The sequence below is a fragment of the Echinops telfairi genome, unplaced genomic scaffold (genome assembly GCF_000313985.2).
Source record: "Echinops telfairi isolate 266 unplaced genomic scaffold, ASM31398v2 ScPeMD7_20;HRSCAF=75, whole genome shotgun sequence".
NCBI classification, from domain to species: Eukaryota; Metazoa; Chordata; class Mammalia; order Afrosoricida; family Tenrecidae; genus Echinops; species Echinops telfairi.
This window is the reverse complement of record NW_022103917.1, coordinates 1383734-1409898: the sequence shown is the minus strand read 5'-3', so window position 1 is coordinate 1409898 and position 26165 is coordinate 1383734. Positions and strand designations below refer to the sequence as shown.

General features: G+C 37.7%; 1 non-coding gene across 1 annotated transcript; it reads right to left on the bottom strand.

Annotated features, from left to right (window-relative positions):
- Window positions 1-7702: 7702 nt before the first annotated feature.
- On the bottom strand, window positions 7703-7866 carry LOC115869086. Its single transcript, XR_004045991.1, has one exon. It is a non-coding gene; the product is annotated as a U1 spliceosomal RNA (small nuclear RNA).
- Between the last annotated feature and the right edge of the window lie 18299 nt (window positions 7867-26165).

Below are 26165 nucleotides of genomic sequence, written 5' to 3'. Positions count from 1 at the left end.
AACAAGAAAATTAAAATGGATTGATTTATAATATTTGAATATAAAAAGTCCAAAACCCAAAAGCAAAATTGAAAACTAGTGACATATTTGCCTCATGTATGGTAATTGGTTAATATTTCAGCTGATAGCATATCCGTATGATAGAGTATTATGTAACCGTTGTATTTATGTATAAATTCTTATCCCATAGGGAAATAATTTAATTCTATACTCAATGCAAATTTATATATGTAGCTTGACATCAACTATAGGAAAAATGTAGCTATAAAGACTTAATATACATATGTGCTAAATAGGCCAAGGTTATGGGGTCATGAGCACATGTATTTGGAAAACATTTCTCTGTACTTGAAAAATGTTCTATAATGAGTCTATATATTTTCTAAGTTGCACATGGTTAAAACTAGATATCTGTACATTTCTGTCGTTGTTAAGTGCAGTCTCGTTGGTTCTGACACATAGGTCCGCCACACACAACAGAACCAAATGCTGCCCGGTTCTGCTCCATCCTCATCATTGTTCTTCTGTTTGAGCCCCACACGCCTTTAGACACATCTGTACATGGTACTCCAATAACCTAATAGATAAATGAACAAAGAAAAGGAAGAGACAATTCCCAAATGAGTTTGTACTGATAGCTACCAAAATAGGGAAAAGTATTCACACCACCTCGTAATTGAATGAAGAAATTAAAGCGAAGACAAGGAATTTTACCACCTTCAAATAAGCATGAATTTAAAAATGATGACAGTTGATGCTGAAAAGGGTAAAGGAAAATATCTTTCACCGTGCATTGCTCCGAGGACTGTGTAATAGTACAACTCTTTTGATAATAGATATAAAGAAACCTACAAATGTTTATCCCCTTTAATTACATTTCTGGTAATCTCTCTTGTGGCAAATAAAATAGTCCTCTAGAGATGCCCAGATCCTAATCCTTGAAACCTATAAATGTTATCTTACATGGCAAAAGAGATTTCACAGAGGTTATTAAAGTTCCAATAGGGTTAGCTCCAACTCATCACGACTCCATGTACAACCAAATGAAACCACTGCCCAGTCCTGTGTCTGATTGTTGCTGTGTTTAACTACATTATTGCTATTACTGGGTCAATCCATCTTATTGAGATTACCCTAACCTCCATTGACCCTCTAATTTACCATATATGACCTCATTCTCCAGCTATTAATACCTCCTTATGACATGTCCAAACTAAGTGAATCAAAGGCTTGGACAAAATCCAGTCCACAGAATCTTCATTGCCTAGTTTGGGGAAATCCAGGAAAGAGAATCAAGGAAGATGGTCAAGATGCACTGAGTGCATTCACACACACACACAATGACTCTAGTAATCAATAGAATAGCTATTGACATGTTTCGACAAGCTGATAAAGCACTGTAAGTACATCCTTGTCTATACCAGGAAATTTGGAAGACAGCTACTTAGACAACTGACTGGAATAGATCCATATTTATACCTATTACAAGAAAGGTGATCCAACAGAATGTTCAAACTATAGAGCAATATTATTGATGTCTCATGTAAGTAAATGCAGTACATTGAGAAGGAGCTGCCAGAAGTTTAGGCCAGATTCAGAAGAGGATATGGAACAAGGAGTATCATTGTTGATGTTAGATACATCTTGGCTAAAAGCACAGAACATAAGAAAGATGTTTACTTGTGGTTTATTGACTATGCCAAGGCATTCAATTGTGTGGATCAAAACAAACTATGGATAAACTTGAGAAAACAGAATTCCAGACCAATTCATTGTTCTTATGCAGACCTTACACATGGATCAAAAGGGAGTTGTATGAGCAGAACAAGTGTATATAATGCATGGACTAAAATAAGGAAAGGTTTGTATCAGGGTTGTACACTCTCTCCATACTTATTTGATCTGTATTCTGAGCAAATCTTCAAAGAAGCTGGAGCATATGAAGAAAAATGGCATCAGGACTGGAGGAAGGCTTAGGTGACAAAACCTTGCTTGCTGAGAGTGAGGAGGACTTAAGGCACTTGCTGGTGATCAAGGATTGCAGCCTTCAGAATGGATGACACCTCAATGTCAAGAGGAACAAAATCCGCACACCTGGACAAAAAGGTAACATCATGAAATATGGAGACAAATTGAAGTTGTTAAGAGTATTGACTTGCTTGGATCCACAATTAGTGTTCATGCAAGCAGCAGTCAAAAGATCAAAAGATGAATTTTATTAGGTAAACCTGCTTCACAAGACCTCTGTACACTATTGAAAGGCAATGACATTATTTTGAGGAATAACCTTATTTCTGAACGAAGTGTCATATGCATGTAAAAGCTGAACTCTGAATAAAGAAGACAAAAGAAGAATTGATGTATCAGTATTGTGGTGCTGGAGAAGAGGATTGACAGTGTCATTGTATTAGGCCAGGTTGATTCAAGGAACAAATCCAGTGACATTCCGTGTTTCCAGCTCTGATCTGTACCAATGTACATGCTCTGGTCTAGTCAGATTTGTAAAGTAGAATTAGGGTCATGATAGTAGGGGTGAGGAAGCATTAAAGAACCAGAGGAAAGGTGTATACTGCACCCTGACTGGCCAGAACCCTTCTTATGAGAAGGCCATGCTCACAAGGAGTCACCATCAGGCTGTGATCTGATTGACAGGCTGAACTCCATCCCTATACTTTTATATATCTTAAAGTTGGCATGACGTTATATAACTACCAGAACCACGGACTGCTAAAGGGACAAACTAATCTTCCTTGGAAGAAGCATGGCCAGAGTGCTCCTTAGAGGCAAGGAGCTAAAGACTCGGTCTTACTTATTTGGGACATATTGTCAAGAGAGACCAGTCCCTGGAGAAGGAAATCATGGCTTGGTAAAGTGGAGGGGCAGCTACAAAGAGGAAGGCCCTTAATGAGATGGATTGCCATTGTGGCTGAGTATGGTGCAGGTCTGTGTCATGCTTCATTCTATAGTGCAGCAGTTGCTATGTGTCATATCTAACAATATCTAGATGGCATCTAACAACAACAACAACAACAAATTTGTAAAGTAGATCACCAAGAGTTTGTTCCACATTCCACTGAAATCTGTGTACCTGGGTCATCCTGCTGGTATTTGAAATACTGGTAGCATAACTATCAGCATCATAGCAACACACAAGCTGTTATGGTGTTACTTGCAGTCGAGTTAGTTCTGATACATAGTGAGCCTATGCACAACAGAAGGAAATACTGCCCCATCCCGTGACAGCCTCACAATTTTTCTCATGCTTGAGCTCATGGGTGCAACCACTGTGTCGATCAATCATGTTGAGTGTTTTCCTCTTTTTTTTTTTTTTTTGATTTCCCTTTTACTTTACCAAGCCTAATGTCCTTTTCCAAGGATTGGTCTCTCCTGATAACATGCCCAAAGTACTGGCTTCTAAGAAGCATTATAGAATGGCTGTATTTCTTCCAAGAGAGATTTTTCGTATCCTTTTGGCAGTCTGTGGTATTTTCATTATTCCTCACTTGCACCTCGATTCGAATGCATCTTTTCTTCTTCACTCTTCCTTATTCATTGTTCAAGAACTATCATGGCTTCATCAGAGGCACTTTAATCTGGACGTGACATCCTTGCTGTTCAACACTTTAAAGAGGTCTTGGGCAGCAGATTTACCCAATGCAGCGCATCATTTGATCTCTTGACTGCTGCTTCCATGAGCATTGATTGTGGCTTCAAGAAGACAAAATCTTTGTCAACTTCAATCTTCCCCCCCCCCCCATTTATTATGATTTTACCTCTTGGCCAGTTGTGAGGATTTTTGTCTTCTTTACATTGGGTTGTAATTCATACTGAAGGCTGCAATTCTTGATCTTCATCTGCAAGTCCTTTAAGTCCTCCTCACTTACAGCAAGCAAGGTTGTGAAATCGGCTTATCACGGGCTTTCAATAAGCCTTTCTCAATGCTAATGCCTTTTTTTGCATAGAATTATTCGATTCTCTGACCAGAGAATCAGAGAAGCTGGACTATGGGAACACACAAATGATTACAATACGGAGACTTGACAAAAGGCTTCCAAAAAAACCCAGAAACAAAACCACCACTTTCAAGTGGATTCTTATTCATAGTCACCCATAGATCAGAACTACTGAACATGTCCATGTGTGCGATCTTTATCGGAAGGAGACAACCTCATCTTATTCCTGTAGAATAGCTGGTGGATTTGAACCAGTGCTATTTTGGTTAACACTCCAGAGCTTAACCCATTGTGCTACCAGAGTGTCTTATTAATCAGACTATACACCTGAAAATAGGGGTATATCCTTCTGGTGCCCCGAAGAGTAGATCTCTTTCTACAACTGGCAGCAGTAGAGATGCGGTTAGAGGGATGCCAAGTGTGAGGAGGGGGCTTCCATCCAGGGAATATAGCTAAGCTCTAGAAGTGGAGAACATTTCTTGGCCACCAGCCAAGAAATAAATGGGCACTTCAGTTTTGTAGCTACCAGGAACTTCATTTTTCCAACAGCCTTGATGAGTTTGGAAGCACCTTCTTCTTCTAAGCCTACAGTAATGAATGCAGATCTGCTGATACCTACAGTCTAGCTCACTGAGCTCCAGGTCAAACTTCTGACTCACAGAACCCTGGAAAATAAATGGGCGTTGTTTGAAACCATTAAGTTTATGGTAAATTTTGATGGCAGCAATAGAAAGCAAATAACTAAGAGGATTACTTTTCATTTGATCACAAATTTGCTAAATGACCTTGAGCAAAGCAATTCTCCTGCCTGATCTCAATTTTTCCACCTAAGAGAAACAAATGGACTGGGCTCCTCAGGCCCACCCCTAAAGGGAAAAAGGAAAGTTTCATAGATATGCCTTGATTTTAAAAATGTATCAGGCAGCATACCAGAAACCTTGCTTGCTCCTCCCACCTTGTCAAACATATTTGCACAAAACCAAAACTGGAATGCTGGTGTAAAACAGTGATGTTTGCATGGTCTAAAGTCATCAAAATATCAAAGGTTGTTCACTATTTGCACTTATTCAGTTTTTCTATTAACTTGCTGGCAAGCGTAGGCTGAATAATAAATTACACATGTAGAACTCACAAATCATTATTTCTTTTGTATCATTTCTTTTCCCCACGTTTCAGAAAAAATTTAAATGATGCTATAATGTAGTTATCACACAATTGGTATTTTATTGAGAGTATTGGCAAAATGATAAGGATTTTCAATTTTTGGTCCTTATATCTTTATTATTTTTTAATTTATTTCCATTTGGAGAAACCACATTATGATAGCACCTAAAAGTATCAATAAAATTATTAAAGCAACACTAAGCTTTGGAAATGTATCATCCACTTTACCTATGATGCCTTAAATACCAATGATGTACCACAGAATGAACAATTTTTATAACAGAAAAACATAAGATGTTTACATTTCTTCATATGTTGTACTCTCAATTATGTGGTGGAACTTTTACCAACTCAATGCCATATGTAGATTCAATGACTGTCTCTCAAGTGATTTCAAATTCTTCAATGCTGACCTATTTTAAGATAAATCAAAAAGAGCCATACATTTCTCAATTGCTTCAGTTTTCTCTTCAGGTGAAATTTGCATTCAATATAAAATGAATGCAATTTAGATTTTCAAAAATTAACATGGATATTATTCTCATCTGAAACTTCTTCAGAGTCATACTAATGTTGTCATCTCTGCCCGCTCATTGTATTGTCTTATTTTACTATATCGCAATGTCATTCGGGGGCGGAGCTTATATTGATTCCCTTTTTATTGTGAGTTGGAGTGAGATTTACAGAGCAGAATAATTTTCCACTCAATGACTCATATGCATAGTTTCATCTCATCGATTGCAATGCCCACAATGCACCATCTCTATACCCAACTTCTTCTTTCTGTTTCCTGTTGTCATTCCCCCTCTTTTCCTATGGCATCTGATCTTTGATTTGGGGAAGATGATGCGCTTTTGATCTCAAATGGTTGATGATGTGCTTACCTACCTAGTGCTATTGTGCCACTTCTGTCGTATATGCAGTCAGCCCTTTTCCATTTTTAAGAAACATTTTTTAATCTTTTTATTGGGGGCTCGTACAATTCTTATCACAATCCATACCTGTATCCATTGTGTCAAGCACATTTGTACATTTGTTGCCATCATCATTCTCAAAACATTTGCTTTCTACTTGAGCCCTTAATAGCTGCCCCCTCCCTTCCTGCTCCCCCCTTCCTCATGAACCCTTGATAATTAATAATTATTATTATTTTGTCATATTTTACACTGTCTGAATTTTCCCTTCACCCACTTTTCTGTTGTCCATCCCCCAGAGAGGAGGTTATATGTAGATCCTTGTAACCAGTTCCCCCTTTCTACTCCACCTTCCCTCCACCCTCCAGGTACCACCACTCTCACCACTGGTCCTGAAGGAGTCAACCGCCCTGGACTCCCTGTGTTTCTGATTTCTGTCTGTACCAGTGTACATCTTCTGGTCTAGCCAGATTTGTAAGGTAGAATTAGGATCATGATAGTGGGGGGAGGAGGCATTTTTGCAACAATTTAAAATAAATCTGATTTTAAGTTGTTGCAAAAAAGACCATATTTTCAAAGAACAAAATATAAAAATATGTGTGTTATACAGAGTCTAAGAAAGCTTGTGGCCTTCCGACCAAAATTCTGCCTTGCAGACATGGAAGTCTTTGCCAGAACTGTTAGAACCCTTCACATAGACTTAAACTCAACACGTGCTTGAATTTAAATTAAGCTGATTAATTCTTTCAATTTTACAAATTTATGTCTTCTTACGAACACAAACCTATTTTAAAATATTAAAGCAGTCAGTCCATATCACTCTGGTGGCCAATGTAAACAATAAGGATCACATTTCACACATTTTCTATTATTGAAAAAATGTCCCTCAGCTTCCAAGTATAACTGCTGTGAATTCCATATTAATGTGTGTGTACACCATTGGAAGGCAAGGAGAAATAAGAATGGATGCTTGCCATTGTTGAAAAATGGTATTTCATCATGAAAGAATTATTGCAATTGGGCAATTTGAAAGGAGGGATTTCAACACTTCATTCATTTGATTTTTCTTACCTAAGCATTTTCACAACTCAAACTTTCCCTGTCATCTGAAGAAGGATCTGTCATCGCCGCTGTGAGTGGCAATACCAATACAATTTCCTGGCATTGATGCATAGTGGCATTTTATAAATCGAACAAGAAATGTGAAGAATCATTTACTTGGGGTCAGAATCTAGTAATGGCTCCCAACCAAGGATATGTATTGCAACACTCTGGAAAAATTATGTTCATGTGCCTAAACTGTGTTTTAAGAATACTGTAGGAAATCAATTTTTAAACATGTCCTTACAACTGGAATATATAGAAGAGCATGATAAATGGAGAAACTAATGAAGTTGTCAATTATTTAATTTTATCTAAATCAACAATTAAAATTCATAGAAGTAGTCACCAATAAATCAAAGAACCTAGTGCATTAGGAAAAACTGCTGCAGAAGACTTTTGCAAAGTTTTAAAGAGAAAAGGTGTCAATTTGAGGACTAAGGTAGACCTGACCCAAGCAATGGTAATTTCATTCACCTCATAAGCATCCGAAAGCTGGACAATGAAAAAGAAAACAAAGTCTTGAAATCGATTGTGGTGGTGGTTGCACACATCTTTTTTTTTTTTCCCCAGGGGAAAGCATGGACACAGTTCCCCGCTACCACAAATTATACAGTCACGTTTCCTGCATTTGGGGAAATGGTGGGGGTCAGCACACCTGCAGTGCAATGGGTGAGCCTCGCCCTGGGAAAACCACCTTCCTGATCATGGTGTCTCCCCTGCCAGGTAAGTAGTTGCACAAGTCTTATGAATGATATTTAATGATTAAAATGTATTACATGTGAATTGTATGTCAGTGAAACTGTTAAAAATAAACTAATTCAGTATATGTACATAGATCTATTCCCCTATCATTATATATAAATGTATTTACATATATTTCTTTATAAAGTATTAGAGTAGCAGATGGCCATAGGACCTTCACTGAAGTACTCCCTCAATGAAAGAACACTTTGTTCTTCTAACCCAGCACTCTGTGATGCTCATCTTCCCTGAAAAGATCTCTGAAGACAAAATGGGTACATAAGCAAATGGGGTGAAGAAAGCTGATGGTGCCTGGCTATCAAAAGATATAGCATCTGGGGTCCTAAAGGCTTGAAGATAAACAAGTGGTCATCTAGCTGAGAAGCAACAAAGCCCACATAGAAGAAGCACACCTGCCTGTGTGATCATCATGAGGTTTCGATGGGATCAGGTATCAGGCATCAGGCATCAAAGGCCCAAAACAAAACCAAAAAAATCATATAGACATGAATAAAAGGGAGGACATGGTAGAGACCCCAGGCCCATCAGCAGTCAATTGGACAACCCTTCTCAGAAGGGCCACAAGGAAGAGACGAGACAGTCAGGGTGCTGTATAGCACTGAAGAAACACACAACTTTCCTCTACATTTTTAATGCTTTCTCTAGCCCCAATATCACACCCCAAATCTACCTTACAAAGCTGGCTAGACTATACACTGGTACAGAAAAGAGCTCACAGCACAGGGAATCCAGGACAGATAACCCTCTCAGGACCAATAAGGGAAGTAACGAAACTAGGAGGGTAAGAGTAGGAGGAGTAGTAAGGGGCAACTGATAACAATGACCGACATATGCCCCTCTCCTAAGGGTACAGACAGCAGACACGTAGGTGAAGGGAGACAGTGATCGGTGTAAGACATGAAAAATAATAATAATTTATAAATTTTCAAGGGTTCATTAGGGAGGGAGGGGAAAAAAATAAGAGCAGATACCAAGGGTTCAAGTAGAAAGAAAAAGTTTTGAACAAAGATGATAGAAGCATATATATAGATAAGCCTGACACAACGGGTATATGTATGGACTGTGATAAGAGCTACAAGAATCCGCAATAAAATAAAATTTAAAAATATAAATGAATTAAAATAAATACGTAGAAAATTTTCCAAAATATATATGAAAGAAGGCAGTGGGGGGAAGATTTCAGTTTGCTAATGTGTTGCCTACATTCTTACAATTTTTTTTAAGGTTTGAAGGAGAAGTGAAATTATGAACTTTCTACGTTCTTATTCTTTCATCTGGCTGTGTTCTTCATTTCATCTGAGAAAACGGGTATCAATGAAATGTTATACTTAAGTTTCTTAATAAATGGATGGCAGTAGATGCCAGTGAAACACAAAATAGAGTGAAATCATATAACAGTTTTAAATGTTAAAACCTGCTTAGATAAAATAAAGTTAGACTTGAGATTTTTAAAATAGAATTTCAAATGTTTGACAGCTGCTTCATTACTGGGTTTGATACATTGTAATAATGCATTGTAAAATGATAATCCTTTTATCTGTAAAAAAATAGCTCCTACAATTTTATAATTTAGGTAATGAGACCTTCATATAAAATCTAAAAATTTATAATATCATTATTTCCCCATTTTTGCAGTGACTTTCATGTAAAATATTAAGAAAATATGTAACTAAAACATTAGAAGAAGAAGGTAATTTAAGTGTGATGAATAACCAAATTATATAATAGCTGTGGTGGGAGAAACCTGACTTCCCAGTTCTCATTCTAATGTGAGCTCATTTATTGGATCACAGAGGTTTTATAAGGTAAAAGACAATTAGTCTGCGTAGTTATAAAAATCAAATTTGACCTCAGACACAAGTGAATGTTTAAAGGAACAATATCAGCAACATGGACTAGTGATTGGATGGAAATTATTAGAGTAAAGGCACAAGTGTTTAAAATTAAAACAGCAAGTCCTTGTACAGGATCAAAGCAGGCTTGATATAGAACATCATTTAGGAGTTCAATATTTACTAAACCAGTATGGGAAAGCAATATTTAAGAAATCAGTAAGCTCCAGCAGCAAAAGGGTGATAGAACATGGAATGGAAACTGGGTCCAAGGGACCACCTGCACCAACTGAAAGACTTTTCTATAGCCAAGGCTGGAACAATGTGAGTAAGGGAATAAATGAAGTAGTATTGTATTAAATCCCAAGTGGGAAACAAAGATCCATGAGTCCTTACTAATATAAAGGCACATCTGAATAAAAAAAGTAAGGGGAGAAATAGAAAAAAATCACCTGTTGAGGAATTCTGAATATTCTTTGTAGACCCTCCAGTTGTAAGGAGGTGGAGCATTGTGTTAGGCCAGGCTGACTAGGGAAACAAATTCAGTGACATTCAAGTGCATGTGTAAGAAAGCTTTATATGAAGAGGTCATTATATATACATCAAGAAAATATCCCAGGCCAGTTCAACTCAAATCCACATGTCCAATACTAGTCCATAAGTCTGATACTCGTCCAAAAGTCCATCTTCAGACTCATGAAGCCACATGCAATGATGCAAAATGCAGGACCATCACTGGCTGGTGGGTGCAAACTCACGGGAATCCATTGGGGGTGGCCCTGTCAGCTCTCCTAGTGACTCCATAGCAGGAAGGTGAAGGCAGAGAGAGAAGGGGAGGTTCCTAGAACCTTCCTTATGAGGAGATCGTGTGCTCAAGGAGTCACCATCAGACCACAGCCTTGACAAGCTAGACTCTGCCCCTACAATTTTATATATCAAGTTGGTCTGAAATTATATAACTACCACAAACAAAAACTCCCAGTCCCTAAGTGTGACCTGTGCATAGTGACTTCCTCCTAATAGAGCACAGAATGGAAAGAGGGAGAAGCATAGCAAACATAACCTCAATCATGTAATCACGGTAAAATCAGCAGTAGTAAGTCATCTTGAGATCTTGTGCCCTTGATAAGGTACACGAAGAATTATATCCTATTACTGTGGTCTTCCTCCCCCAGACCTATAACATCTGTTTCGTCATAAGAAAAAAAGAAAGAAAGAAAGAAAAAGATCAGGCAAATCACAATAGATGGAAAGATTTTAAAATACTCAACCAGTTCTACTCAATAGCTATCAAGATCATAAGAAAAAACAAAGAGAAGCTGAAAAATTAGTGCAGCCAAAAAGAACCTATAGAGATCTGAGCAGTAAATGCAATGTGATATTCTGCATTGGATCCTAGACCAGAACAAAGATATATACTTTCTGAGAAAACAGAGGACATCTGGGCAAGATCTGCACTTTAGTTAACATATCAATATAAGATACACAACACACACACAAGTTGAGGAGCTCTGGCATTGAGCTGTTAAAAATAAAATCAGAGGTTCAAATCCTCCAACTGTCCACAGGAGAATGATGAGACTGTCTACATCTATAAAGAGTTAAAGTCTTGGAAACTCAATAGGCCAGATCTACACTGTCCTAGAAGGTCACTATGAGTTGTAATCAACTAAATGGCAGTGAGTTTCAGTTTGCATAGGTTCATTAGTTGTAAAGAAGGCACTATATAAGAAAAGATGATAATAGGGGGAAACCAGGTGTGGGGCAGAGGGGAGCTTTCTGTACTAGCTTTCTACAACTCTAAAGCTGTTTTACAAGAAAACGTTTGCTGAGGGAAAAATACATATACGTATTTTTGAAGCAGGGATCTAAGCTCCAGTTTCTGACCATGGTTCTGGTCTTCTGCACAGACTCAACTCTCAAAATGCAACAGAACCAAAATGGGGCTGATTCAAAACCATGAGAAATACCTATAGAGTCAGCAGAGCATGAGATTTGAGTGGGAAGTAGTAAGAAACGGTGCCCTGAAGTAGACAGGAGGATGGACCTTTTTTTAAAATGAAGAGAACATTTACCATTAGATAATTACAAGAGAGTTTGAGTTTTTGAAAATATTAATAAGCTAGGAAAAGCACTTGGAAGTGGGATCAATAAAGATGAAAGACAGATTCAAATAACATGAAGATTGAAAGAGAGCCATCACATGGATACTTACTTATAAACAAAGCCAAGGCTTCAACAGTGAAAAGACCATTATAAACTGCTTTAAGCCACCAACCTTGAAAAACTGACAGAAAGCAAATAATTTCTAGAAAAATTTAAAAATGCTATGAGCCCCTGGGTGGTACAAATGGTTAGCACTCCCAGCTGCTAAATGAGAGTTTATAGTTCAAGTTCACCCAGAGGTACCTTGGAAGACAGTCTTGGCGATCTTCTGAAAGATCATAGCTCCTGAAAATCCTGCAGCCCAGTTCTACTCTGATACATACAAGGTCACTGTGAATTGGAACCATGAAAAACAAGTGGTTTTCTTTTTTTAAGTTTTATAAGAATCCCAAAGCAGGAGAAGCAGTTTTAGCATTCTATAAATAGATCGCCCCCCCCCCCAATCAAATCCATTGCTGTGAGTCAATTCTAACAGAGTAGGCCTGCACATATGGGTTCCAAGGTTATTGCCTTTACAGAAGGAGATTGCCACATCTTTAGTCTTTGGAGCAGCTGGTGGATTGTGAGTTCATACCATGGGCTTTTCGGTTAGCAGCATTTTAACCAATGTGCCCCCAAAGCCCTATGCATAGACCACTGACCACTAAAATATGGAAATGGTAATCGAAGTTACTTGATTATCAACAACCCCCCCCAAAGTTAAATTAAATTTCCATTTCCAGCTATGGTAGAGCAACTAATATTGGGACAGTCATCCTATCAGAATTAATCTAAAACTGACATATTTTATGAGGATATTGTTTTAAGCACTGCACAATGGGCAGTCCTGTGATGCTGGAGAGAAGAAAAGTATACAAGACAAGTCCTCTATACCTTTGCCTTTCTGTGCTGCAGCACAGGGTGAAGTTTCCTAAGGGAAGCAATGGAATAACTGACTAAGGTGGAGCTCAGAGTTCTGGTCTGCTGAAGAAAATAAAATTGTTGAATCAGAGTACTAAAACATGAGGAGTTCTTCAGACAGGCGGCCTCTTATGTCTGAGTGGGGATTCACTGTGAGTCCTTGGCTGAGGGATGAGCTGTAATTGTGCCAAATGAGGGTTCCACGAAGCCTAGGAGAGTTCGCTTGTCACAAGCTGAGAGCTTAAACAGATGTTGGCTAAGGCTGGGAGATGTTCCAGTTCTGGCCTAGAGAGAGTTGAAAGACCAGACTGAATACCTCCAAAATCCATATGATGGCATTGAAAGACCAAAACTTCGGTGGTAATGAATGTGAGTAGGGGTCATAAATTAGAACTCAGTTGAAAACTAACATAACGTGGTTCAGTGCCATCAAGTCAGTACCCATAGTAACCTACACTGCCCAGTCCCACACTTGTTCCTATGCTTGGGCCCATTGTTGCAGTCGCTGTATCAACCCATCTAGTTTGAGGGTCTTTCTCTTTTTCAACTGTCTTTTACTTTTACCAAACATGATGTCCTTCTCCTGGGACTGGTCTCTCTTGATAACCTACCCCTACAAAGAGAAACACCAAGATAAACAGGAAAAAAAAGTCTCTGACAATCATTTAATGGCTTGCCAGAATAAAAAACATCAATACTCTTGAAATCAATGCTACAGCAATCCATTGGCACGGAGTTATTTCAGACCCATAACAATCCTATATAAGGTTTCAGAGCTGTAAATCCTTATGGGAGGAGACAACCTCATCTTTGTCCCTCAGAGCAGCAGCGGCTTTGTTCAAATAATTAGCAATGCAATGCTTAGCTCACAGTGCCACCAGGATTCCTTCTCTTTAAAAAAAAAAAAAAGATGGCACTGGAGAATACCATGGCTGCGGTCAGGTGCACTTAAGTCCTCAAAATAAAATGCTTGTTTGCAATGCTCTACGTCCAAAGAGATATTTTGCAGCAGATTTTCCTCACGCAATGGGTCGCGTTTATTTCGTGACGGTTGCTCCGTGAGCATTCACTGTAAATCCAAGTAAGACAGAATCTTGACAACCGCAAACTTCTCTCCATCTGTTGGTCCAGTGGTGAGGCTTTTGGTCTTCTTTACATTGAGTCGTGATCCACCTTGAAAGGCTACAATCCTTGATCTTCATCAGCAAGTGCTTCCAGTCCTCCTCACTTCCAGCATGCAAGCACACTTATGCCATCTGCGTATCAGCTTGTCCATCAGTCTCCTCCAATCCTGTCGCCACGTTCTTCTTCATACAGTCCAGCTTCTCTGATGATTTTCTCAGCAGACACATTGATCCCGTGTGGCGAGTGACCCTGTAACACAAAGGGCCCAACAGGGATTTCAAGTCTTTACTTCGGAAGCAAACTGCCACATCTTTTTCTTGCAGAATTGCAGGTGGGTTCTAGCCGCCAATTTTGAAGGTGGCAGCCAAAAACTCAACCACTGCCCCATCAAGTACAAATAAATACGCCTAGGTACTTCATAGTCAAACTGCTAAGGCAAGGCAGAATACAAACTGTAAAACAACCTGACTAAAAAGACACTATACACACAGAGGGACCGAGATTTTTAAAAAGCACGCACACTACTTTTCATTGGAAAGAACTGAGGCCAAAAAATGAGGAGCTGATGCCAGGGGCTTAAGTGGAGAGCAAATATTTTGAGAATGATGAGGGCAATGAATGTACAAATGCGCTTTACACAATTGATGTATGCATGGATTGTGATAAGAGTTGTATGAGCCCCTAATAAAAAGATTTTAAAAAAAAGAAATGAGGCCAGGAGACAATGTGACAATATAGTTAAAATTGTGAAAGGAAAAAGGAAAAATTTCTAGCAAACTAAACTTCTGTATTCAATTAAAAAACACCCTAAAAAAACCGAGGGTGATGGTTTGTACAAAGCTATGGATATTAGCAAAAGCCAAAAATTCATCTGTAGGGTCCTTGTATGGATTGAGTTTCTGGAGAGTCCCCTTCGATCATAATTTAGGGATGTGAAGAGCCTTGCCATCAGACAAAATATAGTAAAGAGGTTTTAGAAACTGTAGTTAGGCTGAAATGTAATGATCTTTGGTCTCCCATTTGACCGATTTTAAATATATTTCAGTTTTAAATTATTTTCTGTTTTCTTTTCACTTGAGGTTTTCCACTGTTTAATTTGGTCATTGTTGCTGGGCCTTTTTTGATTTTTTGGTCTTTGTTTTTTATGTTCTTCTATGTAGGGAATTCGGGATAGGTGGCAACTGGATTAATATTTTCCTAGGGTTAGGGCAGGGAGGTGGGGGAAATGGAGAGCTAACAGCAGTGAGTACAAGAAAGAAGAAAATGTTCTAAAGCAGATTGTGGGGATGATTGCCCAACTCTTCTTCAGATGACTGAACAGTTGAATTGTATGATTTGTGAATTCTATGTCAATAAAATTACTTTTAAAAATGGTGGGTAAAACAAGGACATTTTTTTAGGTAAAGGAAACAAAGTATATGGATTTCAATCAGCATGCACTTAAAAAGTGCTAAAGGAAGTTCCTTGGGCTGTAGGGAAATAACTAACTCTAGATGTTAAGCTAGATTGACGGGAATGCATAAATATCAGAAATGGTAAACTCTTTGTTCTATTAATTGCTTTGAAAGGCAATGATTTTATATGATTGTGAAAAAAAAGACAGGCTGTTTATTGTAAGAGCCATTGAATAGTTAAGTTTGAAACATATAATAGCAAAACTCTCGTTAATGCTGAGAATAAATGGAATTTTTTGATGCAAGACTCTCAACATTATGTAAAGGGGTAAAATATTAACTAATAATATTGACATAAATATTAATGCATAAACTATAAATCAAGATATTAGTGAAACTATTGGTGTACATAGATTTATTATGATTTAATTACATATGTCAATCGCATGGGAAATCTCTAAAAATTAATCTATAAAGAGATATAGTTGTAAATCAAAGAAACTAAATTTCAAAACCCAATATACTACAGTAATTCAAATAAGGGCAAGGAAGGAAGGACAGGAAAACTAAGCTAAGAAAACTAGTAAACAAATAGTAGTATGAATACAGACTTCATAGCCAACTATCCAGCAAACAATTGAGGGGGTGAAATAATTCCATTCAAAAGCACATATACCTAGAATGGATGAAAAAGCAAGAGTTAACTTTATTTGATCTTAAACACACACACACAGAGATGAAAAAAATCATACACTGTTAGCATAAGAGTAGTGCCTCTACTGATATCAGATTCAAATAAAGTCGACTCCAATAAAGTGAAACCAAAAGCGAGTTTCTCATTAATCAAAGGATCAGATTATGCAAAGCTCTTAGTGGAGTTTCATAAATCAAAAAACACAGACAGAAATTGAGATAGAAATAGGAAATTTCACAACCATTGCTGATTTTAGCACTGTCATCTCTGCCAATAAATGAGAAGGAAAATAGGGGGGAAAAAACAGTAAATTGAATAATTTGATGTAGTTATGATGTATAGAACATAATAGCCAAAGATGCTCTATGGGCACAAACATAGATCTCTTCCAATTGGCTACCCAGGTAGCTGTCTTTCAGATTTTTTGGCAAGCAAATGAGCACCTCCAACTCTGCATTGATTTGTTGAAATATTTCAATTGGTATTTCATCAATTCCTGGAGCCTTGTTTTCTGTAAGTGCCTTCGGTGCAGATAGGACTTCTTCCAATAATATCAATTCTTGATCATATGCTACTTCTTGAAAGGATTGAATGTCAACCAATTATTTTTGTACAGTGACTTTGTATTTTGGTGGTTATGTAATTTCATGTCAGCTTGATAAATAAGTCTAGAGGTGGAATCTAGCCTGTCAATCAAGTCACAGCCTGATGATGCTTCCTGGTGAGTCTGGCATTCTCATGAGGATACTGAAAACTTCCTTTCTTTCTCCCTGGAGGTGGGCCACACACTCTCTCTGCTTCACCTTCCTGTTGACAAGCTATGTGGAGCCATGCTGGAAGGCTGTCACTTTGCACCCACCAGCCTGTGATCTTCTTGCATTTTGCATCACAGCATGTGACTGCATGAGTCTGAAGAGGGATTTATGGACTAGAATTGGACTTCTGGGCTAATATCAGACTGATGGACTTGATCTGGACTGGGTTGGGATGTTTTCTTAATATCCAATACTCAAAAAAATGTCCAATACTCTTTCATATAAAGCACTTTCTCATACATTTCTGAGTGTCCTTGGATTTGTTTCTTTCGTCAACCTGGCCTAACACAGTATTCCTTCCATATTATGAATGGTTGTATTAAATGGTCTTCCTGAAGGTGTATGGACATTATCTTATCACTGGCAGTGTTGTGCTTCGGGACAGATGTTGAATGGAGAATGCAATATCACTCCTCATCAATTGGTCATTCATGGCATAGTGTTTTTTATAAGGGCATGAGTGCCATTTTACTAACTTGGAAGCCACCACAGTAAGACACACTGATAGGCATGTGCTGGCAACATACAAAACAATTACAGCATATATATTATTTTCAAATGCCATAGGATTGAACATCTTCAGAGTTGTTTTGTGACCACAGTGGAATTAAATGAGAAACCAATAACCAAAGACATTTGAGAAATCTCCTAATATTTTGAAGTAGCACACTTAAATAACCCATGCATCAGAAAATTAAAAGGACTAATTTTTAGAACTGTGCTTAGAAACAAATTATAGCTTTAAATATCAATATTGGTTGAGGAAAGTTTAAAATCACTGATCTAACCTTTCACATTATGAAGCTAAAAAATAAAAGAAAAGTAAATTAAGCACAAAGTGGGTAAATACAGGACAAAATAAAGATAATAGTAGGAAGAAATAAAATAGAAAAAAATCTTGTTATTTTAAAAAGATAATAAATCCAAGTGTTAGTTCTTTGAAAAACATAATAAAATTTATGAGCCCCTTGTAGCACTGAGGAGTAGGGGTACAAAGCAACACAAATTATCAGCATCTAGGATGTAATAAAATACCTAATTACAGAATGCACTAGTAGTAAAACAATAGTTAAAGGATATTATGAACATTTTGATGGCAATAAATTGAGATAATTTAATTCTAACACATAGATTCCATAAAAATCCTAGCTTACTAATACTAGCACAAAAAGAGAAAACTGACTAGCCTTATAATTAATAAAGAAATAGAATACATAATCAAAAACTTTCCCTCAAAGAAAATTATACTCAGATGATTTCACTGAAGATTCTTATCAAATATTTAAGAAGAATTAATATTAATCTTATGCAAACTGTTTCAGAGACTAGAGGAAAGAACATTGTCTTTCTCATTTTATGAGTCCAACTAAACCTAATCAAAAATTAGATAAGGATTGTTCATAAAATCACAACAAAGAAAAACAGAAATTTTGCTTATTAATATAGACACAGAATACTTTAACAAATTTTAGTAAATCCAGCAATACATGAAAAGGTTAGTGCATGGTTACTAGGTATTATTCATTCCAGAAACAACAAGTTGGCGTATCATTTGTCAATCAATCAATATAATAGAAGGGGGAAGCATATCATCATCAAATCATATAAAACATTAAATTTAACAAAATTTAATAATCATTTGTCGTACTAAAACTGTCATCAAACTAGCAATATAACATAAGCACATTCTGGGAAAGGACATTTACAAATTGTATATAGTAAACATCATACGTAGGCTAAGTTGTCAAGTTGTCGAATGGTTCCCTATATGTTTGGAAGCAAGTGAAGGATAACTCCTTTCAACAGTTACATTCCATAGTGTTCTATGTGGAACTAGCCTAAACAGACATATATTTAATGGTTTGGTTGAGAGTCCAGGAATAGACTGACATGTACACAGGCAACTGATTTTTTTACAAAGTTGCTGAAACAATTAATGATAAAAAAGAATAGTAGAAAAATGTGTTCAACTATGTAGAAAAACCAAACATCAACCTTTTTTACTTCACACCATACATAAAAATTAATTTCAGATGAATCACAAATTCGACCTTCAATGCTAAAATTATAAGCGTTATAGAAGAAAAAATATGATATTGTCTTCAGGAACTTTAAGGGCAAAAATCAATCATAAATTAACAAATTGGACTTCATATAAATGTAAAATTGACATTCATCAATAAACATAATTGTGATATTTTTGATCAAGACATAGACCAATACAACATATTTTTAATTATGTTTTTATTTTATTTTATTGAGGGCTCTTACAGCTCTTGTCGCATTCCATACTATATCTATTGGGTCAATCACATCTGTACATATGTTGTCATAATCTTTTTCAAAACGTTTTATTTCTACTTGAGTCCCTGGAATCAGCTCCTCATTTTTCTCCCTCCTTACCCCACCCTCCCTCCCCATGTCCCCTTGATAATTTATAAATTCTTCTTTTTTTTAATGTCTCACATCGACCACTGTCTCATTGCACCCACTTTTCTGCTGCCCATCCCCCTGGGAGGGGGGCCATACATCGATCATTGTGATTGGTAACCCCTTAATCCCTCCCCCACTCCCCTTACCCTCCTAGTATCACTGCTCCCCTTATTGATTCTGAGGGCTCTATCTGTTCTGGATTCCCTGTGTTGTGAGCTCTTATCTGTACCAGTATACATGTTCTGGTACACTATGCACTTTCTCTGTTTTGACTTTCTTCGCTCATTAGCATGATTTTTAGATGCATTCATGATGTGGTGTCTATCCTTAATTCTACAACAAAGATTCGACATCCATGTGTTTTGGTTTGATATGATTAGAAATACCATATAGACACGTGTGTAAGCTGAGTTTTTCAGCACATTCTTTAATGTAGTTTTTGTGGTAAAATTAGGTGCACCGGCTGATATTTGGGTTGGCTTATACTCGAGCATATACGGTATAAGCAAAAATAAGTATGGTCCATCAGAAGTCTCACTGAACTTGTTTATCCCCAAGCCTTTAATATCCTTGATGCTATATGTTTTGATAGCTGGGAACCCTCAGTTTTCTTCACCACATTTGCTTATGCACCCATTTTGTCTTCAGTGCTCAAGTCCGGGAAGGTGAACATCACAGAGAGCCATGTTAGTAGAACACATTGATCTTGCATTGAGGGAGTACTTGAGTGGAGGGAGGCCCAATGTCCATCTGTCATCATAATACTTTATAAATAAATATATGTACAAAGATCTATTCCCCTGTTGTTTTCAATTCTTATATCTGAATATATAGAAAATGTCCAAAATTCATTAGTAGTAGACTAATAAAGCAATACAAAATAATTTTCAAAATTCCTGAATGCATATTTTATTAAAATGGATAAAAAGTGACAAATAAGCACATGAAAAGTTGCTTAACATCATTACTCACTCACTCAAAACTTGCTAACTGAAATTGAGTCAATGCCAACTCATGGAGACCATAAAGAACAGGGTAGAACTGCCCCTGTGGTTTTTGAAGACTGCAATTTTTATGGGAATAGAAAGGCCTGTCTTTCTCCCATGGAGTGGCAGATAGTTTTGAACTGATAACTTTGAGGTTATCTGCCCAAAGTGTAACCACTATACCACCAGGGCTCCTCATTAGTCACTAGGAAAATAAAAGTTTAAACCGCACAATGAAATGCCACAACACATCCTTTAGAAGCCTTAAAATTAAAAAGACGGGCAATACCAAGTGTTGGTGAGAAAATGGCGCAACTGGAACTGTCTTGCATTGCAGGTCAAAATAACCCTCAAACTCACTGCACTAGAATCAATTCTGACTCATAGCAACCCTAGAAGACAGGACAGAACTGCCTGTGTGGGTTTCTGAGACTAACTCACCGGTTCTCAACCTGTGGGTCGCAACACCTTTTGGGGTCAAATGACCCTTTCACAGAGGTTGCCTGATTCATAACAGTAGCAAAATGACAGTTATGAAGTAGCAATGAAAATAATTTTATGGTTGGGGGTCACCACAACATGAGGAACTGTATTAAAGGGTCGCAGCATTAGCAAGCTTGAGAACCACGACTGTAACTCTTTTAGGAAGTAGAAGTCTGGTCCTTTTCCCTCAGAGCACCTTGTTGTTTCTAACTGCTGACCTATAGTTTGCAGCCCAATATTGTATTGCTACATAATGTTTAACTTTAGCAGAAGAATAAAATCTTATATAAATAATCACTGGCTTTCGAACCAGACTCAAAAGTAAAGCCAACCCATTGCCCAAAAGTAGATTCCAACTTATAGAACTGTCCAACAGAGATCCCAGGGTGTCATATTCACAGAATCAGACTGCAACTCTTTCTCCCATGGAGTTACTAGTGGGTTCAAAGCACTGATCTTTTGCCTAGTAGCCAAGTACTTAATCATTGGCCACCAGGGTTCCTTTGAACCACCTTACCTAAGTTCAAATCTCTAGTCTGTCATTTCTTACTTGTGTGACTTCATACAAGTTGTTTAGCTTTTCTGTGCTCAAGTTTCCTGTTTCATAAAATGGGAATAATAGAAATTATCTCATAGAGTTGTTGGGAGATGAAGTAAGAATTATAGGTAAAACACTTAGAATGATACCTGTGTCTGTGATTATGTTTTGTTTCCACTACAGCAGAGAAGATACCCTAGTGGTTTCATGAGTTAAGATTTATATCACTTAGCAAAAGATTGATAGTTCAAACCCATCAGCTGCTCTGTGGGTGAAACATGAGACTGCTCCCCTAAACAATTACCCTCAGAAAGTCTGTGGAAAAGTTCTACTCTACTGGGTAACTATGAGTCAGAGCCAGCTTGACTGCAGTGGGTTTGGGTTTTGTAGCAGAATCACAAACTAACAGTATGCTGGCATAGGCACCAAAATTAATCGATATTGTTGTTTGGTGCCATCTAGTCCGGTCCAACTCATAGCAACCCTATGTACAGCAGAGAGGAACATGAGAACACTGCCCAGTCCTGTGCCATCATACTTGTTATGTTGTTCTACATTGCTGTAGCCACTGTGTCAGTCCATCTCCTTGAGATGGATTTATCTGCCCCTCCTATTTAACAAGATGATGTCCTTTACCAAGGACTGGTCTGTCCTGACAACATGTCCAAAATATGTGAGATGAAGTCTTATCATCCTCACTTTTAAGAAGCATTCTGGCTGTACTTCTTCCAAGACAGACTTGTTATTCCTTTTAGTGTCCATGGTACTTTTCAATATTCTTCAGCACATTGTAATTCACATGGATTCTTCTTCAGTCTTCCTTTTTCCAATGTCCAACTTTCACATGCACACGAGACAACTGAAAATACCATAGCTTGGGCTCAGACACAGATATATGAGCCAGGAGACATCCTGAATTAGTGGGGAAAGGCCATATAGTACATGGCTTTGAGGAAGCTGAGTCGCAGTATGAAGAAAATGTGGTCAGATCCTCAATTGTAAAATTCAAACATCATGGAGTAATGACAACAATGAAAAAGAGACGTTAATAGAAATAAGCAAATGGAAATAGACTCTTTTGACCTTCATATTGGGGAATTCTTCTTAAACAAGACCACCCCCTGGAACAGAAACCATAATGCATAAAAACAGAAAATTCTTTTCACTAAATCAAAATGAAGGATTTCTAACCAAGGAAGGAGCCAAAGGACAAATTTACTGCAGACAGAAGGATGATAATGATAGCATAGAATACTGATAAGGGAATAATATTGAATGTATATGAGAATATTGGACAAATTAATTTTTTTGGACAAATTAATTTTAAAAGTGAGTAAATCTAATAGGAAAATGAGCTAAAACTATAGACAAGTCCCAGATGGGAACTGAATGACTAACAGATATATGGAGAGGTCCTCAACCACCAAAGTCATGAGATGCCCCATTCCACATATTAAATTGGCAAAATTTTAAGTTAGGGTACTCATGTCTTGGGGAAAAGCAGGGAGATGAAATTGTTAGGCAAAACCAGAGAAAATATAGACTTGAGAGCAGGCAGGAAATGTTTGGTAAAATTAAGTAAACTGTCTTGCTCCTAAGGGGGCAGGTCTGAGTCTGTTTATCACTGAGCTGGTTGTGGTAGTGGGGTGAAGCAAAGTATCCATCACCCGGTGACTAATGCAGGCACTGTGTGGGCATGCACACAACAGACTCCTAGGTATTGCTGTGAAAAAACAATCCCTAGTGTACATATAGGCAGCCTGGATAGATGTAGCAAACAGTGTTGAACTTAAAAGGAGACACAGGACAAGATCTCCATAGCACAATATCAGGTATATAAAATTGTAAATACATTAACAAATATTTTCGTCACAGAGTATAAAATGAGGATGTTGCGGAAGACGGAAATGGATGTGGGGATCATGGATAAGAGGGAAAAATAAAATACAATAAGGGGAAAGAAGGAAAGAAAATGGTGTGCTTTGGTTACGTTAAGGTTGTACAAATAAATATAAGATCTTTTCTCTAAAAAATAAAAATCAACAAGAGAAGAGCTTAGCATGGCTTGCTTGGTGGCATAGGGTTAGATCAACTCTGTAAGGTACAAATACTGCATTATATATATAAATATATATATATATATACTTATACTGATATATTTCTTTATAATGATATTTTTATTTTAATATTCTGAGAATAACACACACATAATATTGTGTTGCTTAGCACACACATATATTGGAATATTGCTTTGTGCTTGACAATCCCTTTAATGATAAGAAACTTGAGATTCAGCAAGGTTCAGTAATTGGGCCGAGGTCTCTAAGAGAATTAATGGCAGCTGTACTGAGACATTAACCCGGAGTCCATGCACTTATTCATTAAAGTACACTTTCTCCTAGGAAAGCCGGATATTGCTCATTTATTTCTTGTTATTATGTGCAGTTTTTTGAGTTGATTTTTCCAAGTGCCTTATAATAAATAGGCTGTCTTATCACATTCATGAACTAAACTCGTTGCCAGATTTTTGCCTTCATAATTATTCAGAGAAATAGGCCAAGCAGATCTGCTTAATTCCTACTTTATTCTTGAAGAAACTAGGGCTTAGGGTTGGAGGTATGAGTCAGAAGTCCGATCCTTGATTTTTTGATAAAGAAAGGCAGTGAAAAATAATGATTCCCAAACCTGAAACATATTTGCTGATGAGTCTAGCAGTTGATGTGCATATGGTACATAAGATGTTCAAGTTAATTCACTTACTCTGTACATTTGTTAAATTTGATAAAAGTGGTGTTTCTTATCCTGTGGGAATTGTGTTTCTAGAAAGTGCCAGACAGTATGAATTTCATCAGCACTACTAAGTCCACACCTATACTCTGTCTGTTCTTCAGATCAGCAGCTTCCAATCAAATTTAATTGTCAAACAGAATTCATATGATCCTTTCGGGTTTGTCTCACTACAAATAGATTTCAATAAATGTTGTCTGGTGAGACTGATTGTCCTTTCCACAATTGCCCTCTTGACAGACACCATTATGCAGGCAATTTTATCAATAACTACTAACATTTGGGCAGTTAGCATTTTTCTCAGCTTAAATTTGTACATTTTTCAATATTTTATAACCTACAGTCAGCCAAAAGAAAGGGAAATGAGCACGTTTGGCTATTTACACTGGGGGAGCATATTTTCAACTGCATGCCATTTATTCCTATAACTCGTAGCAGACTGAGATATTAATATCACTAGGCCTGCCTGAAGATGGGGGGGGATGTAAAAGATAACAAGGCAAACTAGAAACAATAACAGGACTTTTCCAATTCTACCAAATTAAAAACTGACTGAGTATTGTAAATCAAACCATACCATGAAGTTGGTCCTCATTTTCAATCATCATTTCTTCTTAGAAAATACATAGGAGGGGGTATATTAAAAGAAATCCAAAATTTGTTTTCAAAGCTATGTATTTAAACTTATTTTACAAAACAACCTTATTACATTCAAAGTACTCTCCATCACACTCAATACTTGTCAAACCTGTGATTCCATTCTTGGAAACATTTTTCAAACTCATCTGTTTAGATGGTTGACAGAACCTCCCTTGTGTTTTACTTCACCTCTAATATGTCATTAAAATGAAGTCCTTTTGTGGGGGGAAGTCAGATACTTGCTGCCAGACTGCTGTCTCATCCCACAGCAGGGCTGGGCCTGCTCCCTGCTGCTGGAGACAATAGACTACCTCTCTCTGGAGCATAAGGCCATTAGCTTGGTTCCTGCAGGAGGGGTTTGCACCCTACTGATAATTTTCCTATGGAGACCCAGAGACCACCCCCTAGACCATCCCCTCATTACTGTGTAACCTATAGTGCAGTCCCTCCCTGTGACGTATGTCTCTACCTGTAATTAGTGGGCTGGCATGAACCAAAAAGTATATAGGCATGGGTCAGCAATATAGGTTCGGACTTCTCTCTCTGACTCTGAGCTCCTTACTCCTCACTCCCTGGTCACTCCCCTCTCCCTTGTTCCCTTCCCCTCCTTCCCTTCCCCCTCTCTCCATGTGGACCACCAAGCTGGGCTGAGGTGAGCAATGTTGCTATGTATCATGCCTGACTGTATTATTGTATTATCTCTCATGCTATCAATGACTTCAATATAATGCTTATATATTTCAACTGTACAATTGTGCATTACTGAACCCAGAGGTAGTATTACTGAACTCGTAGGAGTAGCAGCGGGTGGGGGCTGGCTCCTCACCCTCCCTCAGCGTCGTTATTTTTTAATTTAATACTACATCCTTTCATGTCACTCTGCATTTGTGGAAACAAAAAAAAGTTGCACAGAGCAAGGTCAGATGAATCAGGTGCATAGGGCAAGAGAGATATGATTTCCCCCCCCCCGCAAAACTGGTGCACTAAGATGGCTGTGTAAGCAGCGACACTGTTGTGGTGGCAAAAACAGACCCTGATCTGCCACAAATCAGGCCTTTTTTGCCGCACACTGTTATGGAATCTTTTCAGAACCTCTAAATAGAAAGCTTGATGAACAGTCTGACCTGGTGGAATGAACTTCTACTGCACTATCCCCCTCACATCAAAAAAACAAATGAGTATTGGTTTGGGGGAGGGTACACCCACATATGTCCTTACAATTCTAAATATTATCATTTATTTCATTTCTTTATGTCTTGTTCCAGAGAAAGTTAAGGAAAATGAACAAGATGCTGTTGAGATGATTCTAATTCATAGCGACCCTCTAAGACAAATAAGAATGATCTCATAGGGTTTCCAAGGTTGAAATCTTTATGAAAGCAAATGACCATTTCTTTTTCGCATGGCACAGCAAGTAGGTTCAAACCACTATATTTTAGATAGCAGCCAAGCTCATAGCCATTATACCATTAGGGC